The sequence below is a fragment of the Gopherus evgoodei genome, chromosome 11 (genome assembly GCF_007399415.2).
Source record: "Gopherus evgoodei ecotype Sinaloan lineage chromosome 11, rGopEvg1_v1.p, whole genome shotgun sequence".
Classification (NCBI taxonomy): Eukaryota; Metazoa; Chordata; order Testudines; family Testudinidae; genus Gopherus; species Gopherus evgoodei.
In genome coordinates this window covers 49,220,137-49,238,760 of record NC_044332.1, presented here as the reverse complement: position 1 = coordinate 49,238,760, position 18,624 = coordinate 49,220,137, and the positions used below count along the sequence as shown (strand labels likewise).

General features: G+C 42.6%; 2 protein-coding genes across 5 annotated transcripts in view; one reads left to right on the top strand and one right to left on the bottom strand.

Moving 5' to 3' along the window:
- CCDC148 (coiled-coil domain containing 148) overlaps positions 1-7,875 on the bottom strand; it is a 126,734-nt gene extending 118,859 nt beyond the window's left edge. For both annotated transcript variants that reach the window (XM_030580914.1, XM_030580916.1), the window contains exon 1: positions 7,750-7,875. The gene's annotated coding sequence lies outside the window, so the exon portion shown is untranslated. The remainder of the gene's footprint in view (positions 1-7,749) is intronic.
- A 512-nt stretch (positions 7,876-8,387) lies between these two features.
- Positions 8,388-18,624, top strand: part of PKP4 (plakophilin 4) — a 215,450-nt gene continuing 205,213 nt past the window's right edge. For all 3 annotated transcript variants that reach the window (XM_030580277.1, XM_030580276.1, XM_030580275.1), the window contains exon 1: positions 8,388-8,502. The gene's annotated coding sequence lies outside the window, so the exon portion shown is untranslated. The remainder of the gene's footprint in view (positions 8,503-18,624) is intronic.

Below are 18,624 nucleotides of genomic sequence, written 5' to 3'. Positions count from 1 at the left end.
GGGAGGGAGGAGGGCAGGGCAGAGCTGGCAGTAGGGCTGGGCCCTACTGTGCACCCTAAAATGTTCTTCCATGCCCCCCCAGGGCAGTGCCCCCACAGTTTGGGGGGGCAGTGCCCTAGGCTGTTGTAAGAGCTGTCCAGGGAGCCCAGGCAGCTGTGGGGAGCCCAGGACCCTGCATCTGCCTTGGGCAGGCAGATGAGGTGCCTAAGAGCAGCCCCTGGCCTGTATTCCTGCTCCCCCAGGGTGTCCAGAGCTCCCCCCAGTGGCCCAGACTCCCATGGCTGGGACGGGATATGGGGACCCAAATGTTCTCTGTGCCCCAGGCCCCCAATGTTCTTACTCCGCTGCTATGTGCATTTGATTATTCCTTCCTAAATGTAAGTCTTTGCCCTTGTTTTCACTGAATTTCATCTTGCTGAATTCAGACCAAGTCTCCAGTTTGTCAAGGTCCTTTTGAATTCTAGTCTTGTCTGCCAAAGTGCTAGCAACCCCTCCCATTGTGGTGTAATCCCCACATTTTATAAACCAAACTACTCTCCACCTCCATTATCCAAGTAATTAATGAAAATATTGACTAATAGCAGACCCAGGACCCAACTGTATGTGTCCTCCCAGTTTACTGCAACCATTACAGTCTTTTAACCAGTTATGTACCTATAACATCTAGACCACCTTTCCCTAGTTTGCTTTGAGAAGGTCATGTGGAACTGTGTCTATCATCTTACTGAAAAAGAAAAAAATCCAAGATCTTTCACATCTACTGCATTCCCCCTATCCACTAGGCCAGTAACCCTAATTAAAAAGGAAATTAGGTTGATGTGACCATAAGTGCTGACTCCGTGGGCGGTCCGGGAAGGGTGGAGTGGGACAGAGCCAGGGGCTTGAGCACCCCGCAGTATATTGGAAAGTCAGTGCTGTGGGTGGGACCTGCTTTTTTCTTGAGAAAGCTACCTAGGGCTATTCTGTGTAACCCTATCATTCTTCTTCAGATGCTTACAAATTGAGTTGAATAATTTATTCTGATATCTTTCTAGGTATCAGAGTTACACTGAATTACCCAGGTGCTCTTTGCTCCCCTTTTTTAATATGTTTACTATGCTTGCCCTGTCTGTATATTTAAGATTTGTCTAAACTGAGGGATCCAGCCTCCAAAGTCCTGATCACTCCAGCCCCAATCTAGCAAAGCACTAACCCCTCATGCTTAATTTTAAGTGCATGTAGCCACAAGTTAAAGTGTTTTGCTGTGTAGGCACTAGAGTGCTCAGCACTGTCCAAGATCAAGTACGGATGATGAAGTATATTCTTAGAGTTATACTGAACATAAGGGAAGAGACAGTTTCTTCCCCAAGTACTCTAGTCTAGAGTGACCCAACAATGCCTTAGAGACACTTAATGAAATAGATTACTGGTGTTGTACAGACAAAGTTACACAGGATCTTTTCAGGGGCAAGACAAAGATGCCACATTTATTATGTTAATTGATTTATGACCACTAATATCTTAATGCTTATACACACACATTATACCTAATGCACACACAGTTCTGCAGCTGCTGCATAGCTACCAGTCCTGAAGATAGCTTAAGTTCATGGCTTGATTTTGCAGTTTGGGTTCGTAGCTTGTGGCGGCTAACTGGCCAGGAAAGCTGGGCACAAGGACGAGCTGGGTCTCTGTTGGGCATGCACCGATGCCCTTCCATGTTGGCAGCAGAAAGTTACCCTCCAAAGTCTCCCATTTCACCCATCCTTTTTGTAGGCTTTAGTTTGAATCCAGAGTCTATAGGTCTTGCTGAATCACGCTGCCTCTGGGTTTGGTGATTGATCACCTGTCAATTGTAGGTGTGACTTTCAGCCTTGGACCTGGCTTTGATCTTCCTTCTATTGTACCTTTTCTTTTTAGGGTGGACTCTTCTTACTTTGTTAGGGCTCGTCTGCATCTTCAGCCGGTGGGGTTTGAACTTTATTTCATCAGGACAGGCTGGGGCTGGAGGTTGATTCCATCATTCTTATATGCCTCATTCACACATCTAAACTAAACTAATAAGAGTACAGCAGGGTTTGCAAAAATGAAGGTTGGAGGAAGCTTTTACAAAATAGAGTGAGCGTTTTAAAATGGGGTTTGAATTACAACATGGCAAACAGCGAACAGAAGAAGTTACAACGTAGGCAAGTGTAGTGAACGGTGAACAGAAGTTACATTAATAAAGTGAACAATTAAAAACAATTTCATTTATCAGTTCTACACTGGGAATCGGATTAATAGTGCTGTTATTAAAAAGTGTTATATGGTGGATTAGCATTAAAGAACTTCACAGAAGTGGGTTTTCAGTAGGGATTTTGCATGAAAGGGTGATTGCTTGGCATACCAAGAAAAGGAGAGATTTCTAGGTGTAAAAGCAGCATGGAAGAAAGCATCAAGATATGAGAGAGAGAGTGCGCTGATATGCAGGAGCTCTGAGTGAAGGAAAAGAAGAGCAGAGGTGTAACTAAGGGTATGGCTACACTTGAAAGTGTGAATGTGGTCGGAGCGCCAGCGCTGGGAGAGAGCCTCTCCAGTGCTGCACGTAAACCACATCCTCTACAGGTGTAGCTACAGCGCTGTATCTTGCAGCGCTCAGGGGGGTGTTTTTTCACACCCCTGAGCGTGAAAGTTGCAGCGCTGTAAAGTGCCAGTGTAGCCAAGGCCCTAGAATGAGGTTACATACAGTTTGAAAGAGGAGAAGTGGCATTATCCTGCAAAGGTGCTTAAGTAGCTTGATCTTTTCAAGAAGGGGAAGGAACATTAAGCACTATGTTGAGCACAATTTTACTACATGTCATAGGATCAGGATTTAGTTAAGTCACCTTGCTCATCAGCAGCTTTGCAGAACTGCCTTGTCTATGGTACACAAACTGGCTCTGTAATTCACCACTGGCAATAGGAATAGTGGAAGTATTAGGATTGCCAGGGCTCAGGTGTTTTTACCACCACACCAACTAACTCTGCTCAAAGGGCTAGAATAGATAACTACCATTGACTTCAAAGGATTTTGGATCAGACATAGAATTTGCTATCAAAAATTATTTCTCAGTATTAAAAACCTAGGATAATGCTAAAAAGATTAGTATATTTATTAATATTCACCTGTATGAAGCAATTTACATGATAAATGAGTTAATCTGCAGTAATTTAACTGCAATTTTTAAAATAGCTATCAAAACATTAGTTTATAGAATGTATATTTTACATATAAGCTTTTATTAAAACATCAAAACAAACAAGCAATTTCATAAACAGTTTAGGTAAGACCATGTTAACATTGCCATTAAGAAACCCTTAACAATCCTAAAGTCACATGGCTTTTTATTTTAATCAAAGCCATTTGCCACATCATAATACTTGGTGTCGTCCATACAACATTGATAAAATATCTGAGATGGGTGCATTGGTGCCACAGCTGTAAAGCCAGTGGAGACTAAAATACACAGCATTCAATAGTACATTTTGATATACAACAATTAAAGCAGCCCAGAATCAGTGATTCAGCAGTTCCATCTGAAAATTGCCATTTCTGGACATGTTAAATTACTGTTGTGAGGCTTCACTGGGTCCTACCTAAAGGGTACTGATCTGCTTTCATTCTCAGTGCAGTAGATCATACAGTTACAGTATTTTTTTTCAAATTTGTGTAAGTATTTTGAACCCTTGATGAAGGCACAATGGGAACATACAAATTATTGCTTTGTATTTTGTAGAATGAATATGTAATTCAGGAATAACCTTTTATGGAATGATTTGTCTTCATTCTGGTCTTCTTTATGGTGTTCAAGAGGTGAAAATTCTCTTTTTATAGTAGCTACATGGTGGCTGTTTTGAACATAGGTGTAGTTTGACTTCCATATTTGGAGAGGGCAGCTCCAGTCAGGCCAACGGGGCAACATGGGGGGGCATTCTCTTCCCCTCCTCCCAAACTGCAAGCCTCCGTCTTCCCCAAACTATACCCATGGTTTTGAAGAAGGAATTCATTGCTTCTCTCTCCCTCCCGCTGAGATTGCTGAGGAAGATGTGTGATGTACGATGTACATGCTGCTGCAATCATTGCAGGATGTTTAATTTGTCAGGGCTAGCATAGAGGGTAACAAGAAAACAAATACAGACGACCAAAGACAGGACAGGCCCATACTCAATAACAGGGGGAGAGGGGAAACAGAAAATATGGAAATGACAGGAGTGCTAAATGACTTCACATTAGTTTTCACCAAAAAAGTTTAGTAGCGGTTGGACATCTAACAGTGAATGCCAGAGAAAAGGAGATAGGATAGGAGGCTAAAATAGGGACAGAAGAAGTTACAAGTTACTTAGACAAGTTAGATGTCTTCAAGACACCAGGGCCCAATGAAATACATCTTAGAATTCTCAAGGAGCTGACTGGGGAGAGATCTGAGCCATGAATGATTATCTTTAAGGCTATGTTTAGTCATGGGTATTTTTAGTAAAAATCATGGATAGGACATGGGCCATAAACAAAAATTCACAGGCCCATGATCTGTCTATGACTTTTACCAAAAATACCCACTCTGACTAAAATTTGAGCATGGGGCCATGAGTGGTCAGGGAAAAAGGAGCACAGGGACACTGCAGGATGTGATCCAGGAACCCCATTGATACCAGGGGAGGGGAGGCAGGCTGTGGCCCAGGACCCCTGCTGGTACTGAGGGAGGGGTGTGAGGTGGCAAGGGCTTCCTACTCATCTCCATGTCCCTGCAGCTCCTAGATAGCTCCACTGCTCCTGCCACAAGCACTGGCTGCCGCAGCTCCCATTGGGCAGAATCGCAGCAAATGGGAGCTGTTGGGGCAGGATCTGCGGGCGTGGGCAGCATGTGGTGCACACATCCCCTTCCCCAGCCCCTCTGCTGCCTAGGAACTGCAGGGGGCCCAATGCCAATGGGAGCCAGGGACTCCCTCACCCTGAGGTAAGCACCTGCACTCCTCAACTTCCTGCCCCTGGCCCTGAACCCCCTCCACACACAAACTGCTGCTGCTGGCCCAGAGGCTGCCCAGCTGGGGCAGCCCCATAGCCAGCACCAGCTGCTGCAAAAGTCAGAGGTCATGGAATCCATGACTTCTGTGACAAACTCATAGCCTTAATTATCTTAAAATATCATGGAAGATGGGAGAAAGTCTAGAGGACTAGAAAAGGGCAAATATAGTGCTAATCTGTAAAAAGGGGGAATAAGGACAACCTGGGGAATTACAGATCTGTCATCTTAACTTCAGTACCAGGAAAGACGACAGAGCAATCAATTCACAAACACCTAGAAGATAATAACTATAGTCAGAATGGACTAGTCAAGAACAAATTGTGTCAAAGCTACTTAACAGCTTTCTTTGACAAGGTAACAAGCCTTGTGGATGGGGGAGGGGAAAAAGCAGTAGATGTGATATAGAGAATCATAAAAACGCACAATACTTGTGGCACCTTAGAGAATCAGATTATTAGGGTTGGAAGGGATCTCAGGAGATCTAGTCCAACCCCCTGCTCAAAGCAGAACCAATCCCCGAATCGCCCCCTCAAGGATTGAACTCACAACCCTGGGTTTAGCAGGCCAAATGACTTTAGTAAGACTTTTGATATGGTCTCACATTTCCTTCTCATAAATAACCTAGGAAAATAAACCTGGATGGAGCTACTATAAGGTGGGTGCATAACTGCTGGAAAACCCCAGAGAGTAGTTATCAGTGGTTTACAGTCAAGCTGGAAGGGCATATCAAGTGGGGTCCTGCATGGGATCAATTCTGGGTCTGATTCTGTTCAATATCTTCATCAATGATTTAAATAATGGCATAGAGAGAACGCTTATAAAGTTTGCAGATGATATCAAACCAGGACTGGTTGAAGGTGTCTTGGAGGATAGGATTGAAATTCTAATGATCAACAAACTGGAGACCTGATCTGAAGTATATAGGATGAAATTCAATAAGGACAAGTGCATAGTACTCCACTTAGGAAGGAGCAATCAGTCAGACACATACAAATGAGAAATGACTGCCTAGGAAGGAGTACTGCAGAAAGATCTGGCAGTTATAGTGGATCGCAAGTTAAATATGAGTCAGTGTAAGACTGTTGCAAAAAACAAAAAAAAAGCAAACAAAATACCCACACTCCACAAATATCATTCTGGGATGAATTAGCAGGAGTGTTGTAAAGCAAGACAAGCAGAAATTCTTCTACTCTACTCCACACTGATTAGGCCTCAACTGGAGTATTGTGTCTAGTTCTGGGCACCACATTTCAGGAAAGATGTGGACAAACTGGAAAAAGTCCACACACAAGCAACAAAAATTATTGAAGATGTAGAAAACATGATCTATGAGGGAAGAGTGAAAAAATGGGTTTGTTTGAAAAGAAGACTGTGAAAGGGGACATAACAGTTTTCAAATACATAAAAGACTGTTACAAGGAGGAAGGAGGGGGAAAAAAAGGTTCTCCTTAACCTCTGAGGATAGGACAAGAAGGAAGGGGCTTAAATTGCAGTTAAGGCGGTTTAGGTTGAACATCTAGAAAAACTTCTCAACTGTCAGGGTAGTTAAGCACTGGAACAAATTGCCTAGTGAGGTTATGGAATCTCCATTATTGGAGTTTTTTTCTTTTTTATTTTTTAAGAACAGGTTAGACAAACACCTGTCAGGGATGGTCTAGATAATAGTTAGCCCTGCCCTGAGTGCAGGGGACTGGACTAGAAGACCTCTTGAGGTCCCTTCCAGTCAACCCCTTGAGGACCCTTCCAGTCCTACGATTGTTTTATGCCGTAATAAAATGTTGTTATTCCTGCTGCACTCATTTTTGTTGTTGTGTGCATAGCAGCATTTGGTGACAAACTGGAACACCTAACTGAATAAATGCATAGTGCACTGTGCTACCACACTGCTCAGTCTCCAGAGCTGTCTTGTTAGTACTTTCCAAGATGGCCAGATTCATTACTAATATTTTTAAAGTCATCTATGTTAGATAAGGTCTGAAGACAGTTAGTAGGCAACATGTTTAAAGATCTGTGATAAAATGACTTGCTTCTCACATATCAGCACAACAATAAACAGACCAAGATTAAAGTTATCATGGAACAAAACATAGGTTGAATGCTGGTTTACATATATATTATATAAATAACCCAGAAACTGAGGTCTAGCTGATTTCATTGACAGGCAACAACTCATCACAAAAGTTTGCATCCACAAACCAGTCTTTACATTCACCTTACATAGGCAGGACAAAAGCACAATAAAACTTAGTAGCCAGATAATGCTATATATTGTATTGTCTGTTTAGAACTTATAATACTGCAGTGATACATGCTACAGATATTATTTCTTTAGCAGGCACCATTTCCTTAGTAATTTACTGGCCTTTTCTGACTCTACTAAAGGGTTGCCCTCTAATAGGAGAATTTTTCCCAGCATACCTTTCTCAGGCTGCCCCTTTAAATTTGGAAGCATCAAGCAGCTGTAATGCTAAAGTAGCCATTTTGTAACTAATTGCTGCTCCGTCTTCCAGGTAGGAAGTATTCTTAACTCCTATTATATTTGCTCTTGCTCACGACTAATATATGGCCCATTCCAATATATCTATAGGTACAACCAGCCATTCTCTCACCAGATCCACTTATACAACATACAGGAACAACAGCCAGTGACTGAACAGCAGCTGCTCACCAGGAGCCAAGTCTAATGGGGGGAGTCAAAGCTGAAACCAAGGCTGGGATTCACACTTACCGGAAGGAGGAGGATGGATTCTTAGATGGTATCTTAGGAGACCTCCACCCGCCCCTAGTTACTAGCAGAAATGGATGGCCTGGGGCAAACTTCACTACGAGGGTGGGAACTTTTTTAGATTTTGCACCACGTTGTCAATGCATTTTCTTTCCTCTCACCTCACTTTTCCAGCGAGACAAGCGACTCCGACAGTCACCAAGCCCGGTCAGGGCTGCAGCGTGCTGGCTCCCGTGTAAACTCCCAGCACCGCAGGCAATTCTGCTTAAGAGGCCCCAGAGCGTGAGGCCGGCTCCCCGCTCTTCCCTTCCCCCGCCCAGGGACCTCTCCGCCCGGGGCCTTCCCTCTCCCTAGTGATCTAATGACTCCCTCTTCCCGCTCCCCTTCCGCCGCACACACCCGAGCCGCAAGGAACTCCGGTTCCGAGTCCAAGTCCTTCCACTCAGCCCCATCACAGCATCGGTAACCATAGAAACCTCAAGTAACCGGCTCATTGGGTGGTTTAATATAAGGCAATGACCAATAGGGTACGGCCGTGAGCAGGGCTCTTCCAATAGCATTGCGGCACAAGGCAGGCCGGTGTGCTGACGTCAGTGGTGGGAGGCGGGACTAGGGAGACTAGGTTGAAAGGGGGTCGGGACTCGGCAGCGGCAGCACCACCAGCATGGAGACCCCGGGGTAGGGCCCGGCCGGCGGGGAGGCTGCAGCTGGGGCCCCTCCGCGCCTAGATCCCCTGCCAGCGGTGTCATCTGTGCGGTGAGTGAGGTCTCGGGGGCACTGTAGGGTGGGGGTCCGCAGGGGCGGGGACCCGGCTTCGGATCAGAGGGGAGGCTGAGCCAGGAGGGAGCAAAACCAGCTGCAGGGAGCCGAGGAGAGAGGTTGAGTCTCCCCGAGAGGGTCGTGGCACCTGGTTTCTCCCTTCACCCCCAGATCCCTTCCCCGCGAGGTCTCCGTCTTTTCACCCTAACAGCCCTTTACCCCCATTGGCCATCCCCATCCTCTCCCCGCTTGGCCTGTCTCTTTCCCATATCCCACCCCCAATCCTTTCTCCCCTTAGCCTGTCTCTTCCCGCACTAGTCTCGCTTCCCTCCCCCAGCCTTACCCATTGTCCCCCAAATCTTTCCCTCCCTTGGCCTGTCTCTTCCTCTGATCGCCCCCCCCCCGCCTTTGCCTGACTCCTTTCCCAAAACTCTTCCCCTAACGCCCTCTCCATTCCTAACCTCTGGCGCCCAGACCTCTGCTCCCCCGGCCCTCGCAAGCTCGTGTTTCCCTCCAGCCTTCCGTTTCCCTGTAAAATTGCCTTTGCTTGGGCTTAGGCTGAATGAACGCAGCCACAGTCTCCTCTAACCCTTCCCCGCGCTGGGCTTCTAGGTGGCAGGCCCACGGAACTGCCGCTCTGCGGTCCCCGAGCCCCGTGGGGAGGCTGCCTGATTTTGCCTGCATGTTCTAGGAGTGCGACAAACAGGGCGCTGGCGGAGCGGAGCGCAGGGCCGATGAGAAGGCAGGTGTGCGGCTCGTACCGTGTGTGGGGCGGGAGGAGGCGAGGGGGACACACGCTGTTTGTTCCTGGGGCTTTAGATTGTGCTGGAATGTGAGGAATGCGCCAGGGGAAGCGCGCACACAACTCGCTGCAACAGATCGCTCCTTGCCCAGCTCTCTCCAATAGTCAAAGGTCACTAGAGCATCTACCCGGGAGCTAGCGAACCTCTCTCTCTGTTTCCATGCTGCAGAGAGGGCAGGAGCGGTGTCTGCTTGCCTTAATGCCTTCGGCATGGTATTGCACAGGTTCAGGTTAGATTCTCGCTGCATTTCTCCGCGATGAGATCAGTTTGAAGGTTGCTTGTCCCTCACCGCGCCCGAGTTGAGCAAGGCTGGATAGTCACTTCCTCCCCGTTATCAAGGGCCTGTGATTTCTGCGCCAAGTTTTTGCTGAAAGATTTATGCAATTGGTATTTAAATTGTTTGGTGTGTGTTCCTAAGCCGAGCTGCAGAAGCTTTGGTGGTGGTAGTGGCGGGGGCGGGCGGGAGGAGAAGGAAAAATGTTCGTCGTGTGTGGTGTTGCCGCAACACACATTTTGCTATATGTTTTGGTTAATACTTGTAAACGGCGATCTAATCTGGAAAATATTTCTATGCATGGATCCTTCTTGTGTAACATGAACTACCTTTCTTTATCATACTCAGCTGCATTTGTACTCTCATATAATACGTAAGGAAAAGGAACAGAGAGGCAGTGTTTTGCCAGAGATGGGACAGATAGAACTGTCTGGTACTGTTAAATTACAGGGCGTGTCAATTACCATCTGAAACAACACAGAAACCCAGCAGGAGGCAACGATCGCCACCATGTCTTCCCCCAGATTTACATTTGTTAGCACCAGGGCGATTTTCATTCTGCTATTCAAACTGTCATAGCCATTTAAGTTGATATTTGTGAGGAAGTGATTTGGGAGTGGTGGGAAGAGAAAAAGGGATTTAGAAAACTTTTAGAAAACAATAGTCCAGCTGTAGATAAAATAACAGAATACTAATAGTGGGTGTCTGAGCGTAGTCTAATGGTGATTATTTTCTGTCTGTGGCTTATGTTTCTCTGTCAGATCAAAGAAAATAATTACGCAGTGCTTAGCTAAAGAAATGGTGGTAGCTACTAATCAAGTCCAAGAACTATCATGCAAACTGCTGCTTTAACAAACATTGTTTGGACAGGTTTGTTAATAGGGCCACATGATCAGGATATCAAGCTGAACTGTTAAATCTGTTTGTGGGTATTTTTTAAGCTAAGGAAACGGCACTGTATTCCTCCACCATGATTATTATACAGAACTACCTTATGTCCACAAGCCATGAGGTGATCCCGAGTCACTGATGTATGTTGAATGCGATTTAAAGATTAGGTATGCTTTTGATATAACTAAATTTCAGATTGCAAACCAGTACCCAAACCTTAAATGAAGAAAACTGTCTAAGCCCTAAAATCCTCTACTGCTGGTGGTAGGAAGTACAGCTATGGGAATCTGGTAACTTGGCAGCCTTTTTGTTTGATCAATAAGCAACACAAATAGGAGAAAAGTGACAAATGTTCAAAATAAGAGCATTTCTGGGTGACTCTAATGATACATGCAGCGGTTTTACAGCTAACACATTTGCCTCTGAGGATAAATTGAGTTTCCTATCTTGGGTATGTATGGACGTTTTGCTACAATCAAACAAAAAGCATAAGGAAATTGAGAGACATGATTTAGCAGTCAACACGCCCATCCTGTCTGGAGGAAAGGTGTTGAGAGGTGCAGAATTGGAAGAGTGAAAATGGATTTTAAAATTCTTGGAGACTGGGTTGTTTCTGCACAAACCCATGTTTCTGTGATCAATGAATGTTCTAAATTCCAAAACCTAAATTGTGTACAGGAACATTATATATATTCGTTCTCATAGGAACACTAATTTTCAGAAGCCAACTCTATTTTGCTATAAAAGTAAGTACAATATCTTACTACAGTTGAAATAAATATGTATGTAGCCCAGGGTAGATTAAGCCTTGTGTTGTCTTTCTAATTTTCCACTGCATATTAATTTTAAATTACAATCCAAATGCACATGTGATGTATAACTAAAAATAAAACTGCAGGGACAGGTGTGGCCTCGACGTAATAATACTTTATAGCTAGCTTTTGATTCAGCTGATGGCTGTCACTCCTTTTATTAATCATTGTATAAAACTTGGGAAGGGCAGGGAGAATAAAGCTTTCTTGACTTATTGAACAGATAGCCTGTACACTTTTTGTCTTGGTAAGACATTGACATTTGGTGAATTTGTGATACCTCTGAAAATTAAAATATTGAAGCTTAACTCTCAATTTTAACTGTATTTTTAAACTAGGAAAAAGAAATTAAAAAATGTCTTTAAAAGTTCAATCAATACTGGTACACTTTGATAAAACTGTAAGTGCTGTCTGACCCTTGGAATATGCTACTAAAACTATTTTTGTTTACAGGTAGGTAGCATGAACAATATGCTGTGTATCTTCCACTCAAAGGTGAAGGGAATAGAGGTTGTAGAGCATGGCCTCTGACCTAAACAACTTCAAAATTTAAGAGAAAATTAAAAGATAAGAGGGGTTTGTTTGTTTGTTTGATCCTCCTTTCAGTAGAAGTTATATGCTTTAATCAAACTGGTACACTTTAAGGATTTATTTTTTTTTTTTTTTTAGAAAATACATTTTATACAGAGAGAGAAATCACCCATGTTTTCTGATTGGAAATGTTACATACCTTGTGTGGCATTCTTTTAAAGCATAGCATTCTCATTTACTGCTCTGTGTGCCGCAGATGTATTTAAAAGGTAAAAGAAAAAAGTAATAGTACGATATAGTGTTTTATTAATGTTCTAGCAGCTTCATGTGTTGGCAAAATATTTAAAAAAAAAAAGAATTTTTAAAAATGAAAATGGTATTTAATGTAACTAGTTCTCTAGTTTTACATTGCCTATATTAGACAGTTATGGAAATTATGATAATAAGCACCTCTACAGAACTTGTAAAAGAACTGTGTTGTATGTTTTTAATGTGTGCTATATCAAATGATAGGCATAAAAAAACCCTGCATGTATTCTGTGAACTTTTTAAAGAAATACTATGCATATTCACAATTTGAGTCAGGTAAGTGCTCGTTTGTTTCATTTTACTTGGATACAACTGAATGTTTCACCTCTTTTGCGATTTGGTATTTTGCAGCAGACAGTACAGTTAACTGTGACACAATGTTATTGAGACTTGCATGTGGATTATTTAAACACATTAGTACTTCACCAGTTATAAAGAGATCACAGAATATGGGACTTTTTCTAATAGCATCTCATGAAAAGAAATCTGTTGTATTCCTGAGTACAGAAGAATCAACTTCTGAGGCATGCCTCTGACATTCTGTTGTGACATTATGTAGTTATCGGAAAGCACTGTGACTAGTCCAAGGAGCTTAGTGCTCATAGTAGATTTTATTGCCGTAGGCAGAATAAACATGTCAATGATCATATGCTTGTTAAATGTGCAGAGAGAATAAAACAACCAAAAATTGAATGGAATAGTAAGAGTCTGAGATTTTTGTTGGAAAAGGGATAGGCATTTAGGTACCTACTACTCAGTATTTTGTATTGCCCCAACAGCTCCCTCATTCTTCTTTCTCTGCTCCTTGCTATTGTACTTTCAGCCTTGTCTGTAGGAGAAAAGTTGAATGTTCTTAACTAAATAGATTTTAAAACTAGTTAAATTGGTGCAAACCACTCACGTAGAAACAATCAAACTGGTTTAACCCTTGCTTATTTTCATTTGTATTATCATAGCACCTAGAAACCTCTGTCAAGATTCAGGGCCTATTTTGCTAGGCAAATGGGTAAATAGCAGAGAACACAGTCCCTTTCCCAGAGAGTTCACAACCTATGTGTCAGACAGGGTACAACAGGTGGATGAAATAGACAAATGGAGTGGGAGGCTGAGATAAGGAAGAGTTTAGAACAGAAATCTCAATTTGCCACTTACTTTACCACTGCAGGACAGGGAGTGCGCTTCTAAACATTGTTGCAGAGGCAAGTCTTCCCACCCCCCACCCGGTGTTTCTTCTGAAATTACCTGGGTTCATGCTCCAATTTTGCAGACTGTTTCTTAATTTAATAATTTACTGACTGAAGTTTAAACCAGTTTAAGCCCATTCAGTAGAGGGTCTGCAGTTGTTTAACCACATCATTTTAAAAATTGATCTAGATAAGCCAGTGCAACTGTGCATAAAGATGTAGCCTTACACTGCAAGAACTCTGGAGCCAGCCCTAATCATCTATTGTGTACAGTGCCTACCACAGTTGACTGTGATTTTTGTTTGTGACCTGTAGCAACTAATATAATGTAAATTATAATAGTGAGGGCACGCAGGAAACCTATGTTATGATTAACAGTTCATCATAGAGCACTACAGATTGAATAAACTGATTACTTTACTTAAACTGCAAAGCATTCCTTTAAACTTGTATCCAACCTTTATAGTGGAACTTCACATAACAAACTTGTTAAAATGTGTTCAGTTGGCTGCCAACACTAATAGGATAAATGTCTAGTAAGAAATGTTGTTAACTGCTTCGATGCCACATTAAATAGTATTTTCTGGCAACATGTTGCAGTTTTGCCTCTAACTTTTTTTTAAAAAGCTTGTGATACCAAATGATTCCATGTAACTTTTGACATGCTTTCCTACTTGAGGTTTCTGAAACTAGAAGAAGTTTATATTTCAGTTTTTGAAGAAAGTCCCTCACCCTTTAAATTCCAAACTGTTAGAGCAGGGATGGGCAAACTACAGCCCGAGGGCCGCATCCGTCCCTTCAGATGTTTTAATCTGGCCCTAGAGCTCCTGCTGGGGAGCCGGGTCTGGGGTTTGCCCCGCTCCAGTGCTCGAGCAGGGTCGAGGGCATGCTCCGCTCCACACATGCTGTGGCTACCAGAAGCAGCGGCATGTCCCCCTCTGGCTCCTATGCATAGGAGCAGTCATGAGGCTCCACACGCTGTCCCCACCCCAAGTGCCGCTCCTGCAGCTCCTATAGGCCAAGAACTCTGGCCAGTGGGAGCTGCAGGGGCGGCGCCTGTGGATGGAGCAGTGTGCAGAGCCACCTGGGCTCACCTCTGCATAGGAGCCAGAGGAGGGACATGCCGCTGCTTCTGGGAGCTCTTTGAGGTAAGCGCTGCCCGGAGCATGTACCCCTGACCCCCTCCTATACCCCAACCCCTTGCCCCAGCCCTGATTCACCCTCCTTCCCTCCAAACCCCTCAGCCCCACCCCAGAGCCCGCACCCCCAGTCAGAGTCCTTTTCTCCTCCCCCCCACCCCAAACCCCTGCCTCAGCCCACTCCTGCTCTCTGAACTCCTCATTTCTGGCCCCATGCCAGAGCCCACAGCCGGAGCCTTCACCGCACCCCAACCTCCAATTTCGTGAGCATTCATGGCCCGTCATACAATTTCCATACCCAGATGTGGCCCTCGGGCCAAAAGTTTAGCTCACCCCTGTGTTAGAGGTACAACATCGAATTGCTTATTTACCAAGAAGTTTCTGTGTGCTACCATCTTTACTTAGATTTGCCCTTGTACAAGATTTTAACTGTAAATCTAAGAGTAAACTAAGGATAACTGTGGCATGTTCAGATATAAACAAGATGATCAGACATCACCAAATGAACGTAGCTCATACTTCTTATAGCCCTTGTTGTAATAGGAACAGATATTTCTTTTAAAATACAAGTATTTAGCTGAAAGAGAAACTCTCCTTTTTAACTTCCAATTAGTTGTTTTACAGGACTTTTGTAAACACTGTATAGAAACACTTCGATGGTTTTTCTGTTCTTGAGAGCACTTCCCCTGGGGGAAAGGTGAGGGTGTCAAGCTGATATTACAGTGTCATTTTTATTTTTAAAAGTATGTTAATTACAGTATTGACATAATATAGATACTGAAAAACCCTATTAATTCATCTTTCAATTTTAGAAGTTTTAATATAAAAATACTAAAAGTGGAGTATTTGTGTTCCTTCATCTTTAAAACTCAAATTGTGCTATTGCACACTGTATCTTTAAATACTACACATTACAGGGATCAGATAATTGTCATTTTATCTAGGTTAGTCATGTTTTCTTGTGATGGATCCACTGCTCTGAACAGAAAACATAACCCATGGGTATTTCGATCTAGTCAAATTGGAAGGAGACAGTTCCTCTGTCTTTTTTGTGGGGGTGTGGGAAGGGTGGACCAGGACAGCTGAAATCTGAATCTGGTAGCCCTCTTCAGAGTGTCTGTTCTGCTCTGTGCAAGCAGAGGCTTCTTTGTGTGTGAGATATGAAAGAAAGCCTTTTGCAAAGGATTATTTCATCTTAAATTATTTCCCTGTTTTTGTTTTTTCTTAGTAGTTTTCTCCTTTTCTCTCTAGTTTTGTCTCTGTCTGGAAGAGAGAGGAGGTCTTTATAGGTGCATTTTGGAGACAGTTGAGGACTATCCTAAATTAGCAGTAGATGACTAGCATTTATCAGTAATTGAGCACCCCAGCAGCAATTGTTTGGAAAGCAGTATGGTGCATAGGAGGCAAATTTGTTTGCCTCAGAAATCTTGGTTAATGCTTACCTCCCTGGAACTAACCGCAGCTTCTTCCTGCTTTGCTGTACAGCGAGTTGGATAAATGGCAAGGGGTCCAGTAAAGTGGCTTTAGCAGAGAACAGCTTTTCTTTCATGATCACTTCATACCTCCATTGTGTTGAGAGTCAATCCTTTACTTTCAGACAAAGAATACTGCCATGAGGACAGCAGGAGAGCAGTTTTTGAACCAACACAGTCAGTTTACTTGCAGGCATTTCCCTTATTCTCTCTATAACTAGTATCAAACTACAAATCTTGTAAGGAAAGTTTAGTTGCCTCTCTAGGCTCTGCGTAGACAACCGACACCCAGGTTCCTCCCCCGCATACACATTCTCACACACTCACTCCATATGCTTTCATTTCTGAATTGACTGCTCCTTTTCTGGCTACAATCCCAGCCAGGGTGGAGTGGGGAAGGAACTTCCTGTTCAATATGCCTGTGGAAGGGCCAAGACTCTCTTTGGTTACCTTAAAGCCACAAGTCCCTCTCATTACATCCATGTCCTTATGCTCAAAGCAGGTTTAAAGAAGGCAGTACTACTTTAAACCTTCACTGCAGTTATATTAACTTCTAACCTATCTCAGTATTCCCAGGAAAGATGATTTTAGGACAGAAATGTTCAAGTATTTGAGCAGGAAACAACTTTCCCCCGTGTTTAGCTCTCCTACTGAAAAGGGGAAAAAGATAAGGACGGGAGGAAATTAGCAGTTCCTGCAGCTCAGTCTGAAATGGTGTGTTGGCATGACTTAAAACAGAAAAACAAAATCTTTCTTTGTCCTAAGATTCCTAGTATGGATTAGTTTATTCTATCCCTTTTCCAGTATCTGATTATGATGCTCTGTATCACCAACTCCAAGCATTTAATCGTGAGTCAAGTCTTCAAAAAATCATGGGACTGGCTTAAAAATGAGAGTTGAAAAAGTTAATGTTGGGTTCTTCAGGTTTTGAGCCATTGTGGATCTTTTTTTTTTTTTTCCAAACTTTTCTCTGAAGGTACTTAAAACTTTTTCTTTTTAAATGAAAATTGAGATTCTTACCTACTCTCAGGACTCTAGGATCTGGGACTTTAAGAAAAACACCAAGTGTTACAATAAAATCACAAGAGTTCACAACACTGGATGCTAAGTGAGCTATGAAACAGAGTAGTTTATCAACATATCAATAGCATATCCCTTAGAAGTGTGGTGAACTGAAAAAGGACTGTTTTTTCATTCTACTTTTTTCACTCTATGGACAAGACCAATAGGCTTTCTCCCAAGAGGAATCTGAGATCTTCTGCAGTGGAGACAGCTGAACTAGGGGATTGAAACCATGTTAAGTCCTCTAAAAAGGAGAATTGTAAATGAATGAGATCCACTAGCCAAGTGGAGTAGAAATAGTTTAAAAATGTTTTGCTTCTGCTATCTTCTTTCAAAAGCCCAAATGTTGGGGCTTTAAAGTCTCTAAAGATGCTAATTCTAATCCAGGGTGCATGGGTTTCTGAGATCCTTAGAAAAAACTATTTTTGTTCTATAATACTTCAGTACACTAGAGTTGGTTAGGTGTTTTTGGTTTTATATCGGTCAAGAAGCACTCACTTTTTTTTAATGGGCTTAACCTGTTTGAGAGGTAAAGCCACATTGAAGAAGGTCCTCAAACCTTACATCTGACTTGCTCATGTTTTTGGTGCATTTTTCTTTCTGGGACAAAAAAATCTTGTACAGAATTTACAGATGACTATCCCCACCCCCTTTCCTACCTCCTCATATTGTGTCAGGACAGTTCTGTCTAATGACCTACCTCCTGTGGAACAAAGGCTTTACTCTAACAAGACATGTATCAGTTCAGATCTGCCATCAGTATCTTGACAATCACAAGGCAAATTTGTTGATTTTAGTATGTATGACAGAAAAAGTTTCCACTTCCTACATGTAACTTTTAAATTTCCTTGTATGGGGGGAGAAGTTTCTGGAGGATTTTTCCTTCCTTATCCCAGCTGAATTTAAATTCAGAGTTTAAAGGGTATCCAGCATGTCAAACTCTCCTTTAAGTTTTGTCTAATATGGTGTGATCATCATCTCCTGGTTGAATAATTAGGCCAATTATACGTTAATGTCCTGAATGAGATATAGATGTTCTACCTCGGAAAACTATAGGCGACTTGTTCTGTGACGAACTTCCAACAGACACTCCCTCTGTGTGATTTCCTAGAGAGGTTAGTTTCTTGAGCCTTCTGTACACTGCAGTAAGTACTCCATTGCTGGCAGTGGATGCAGGAGAACTGATGCTGACCAAGGCTTAACTACAGGTAGGCTTGGAAGCATTAGGTTTTTTTGTAAGTAAATGTTTGTAAATGTCTAGTTCACCATACACAGAGAAACTAATGACAAATATTTCCATCAATAATTGAAATTTACGTATAGGCAAACTAACAAAAATGCTGCGTGAAAACTTAAAAGTTTGGTATAAGGATATTTACTTTATAACTTTTGACATGTGATGTTGACAATTTGTGTTTTAACAGTTATAAATCTTTAATCTTTTAAATCTCAAACATCTACTGTCCTTAACAGAATTACTATCTGATCCACCCATTATTTCCCTCAACTGTGAAAATTTAAATAAATAGAAATTAGAAAGCTTAAAAATAAACATTCATATTATTTGTCAAAAATGTATACACATATAAGAAAAATCTAATTGTGCCAAGCCTGCTTTTAACTACAATGTTCAGCATCACTT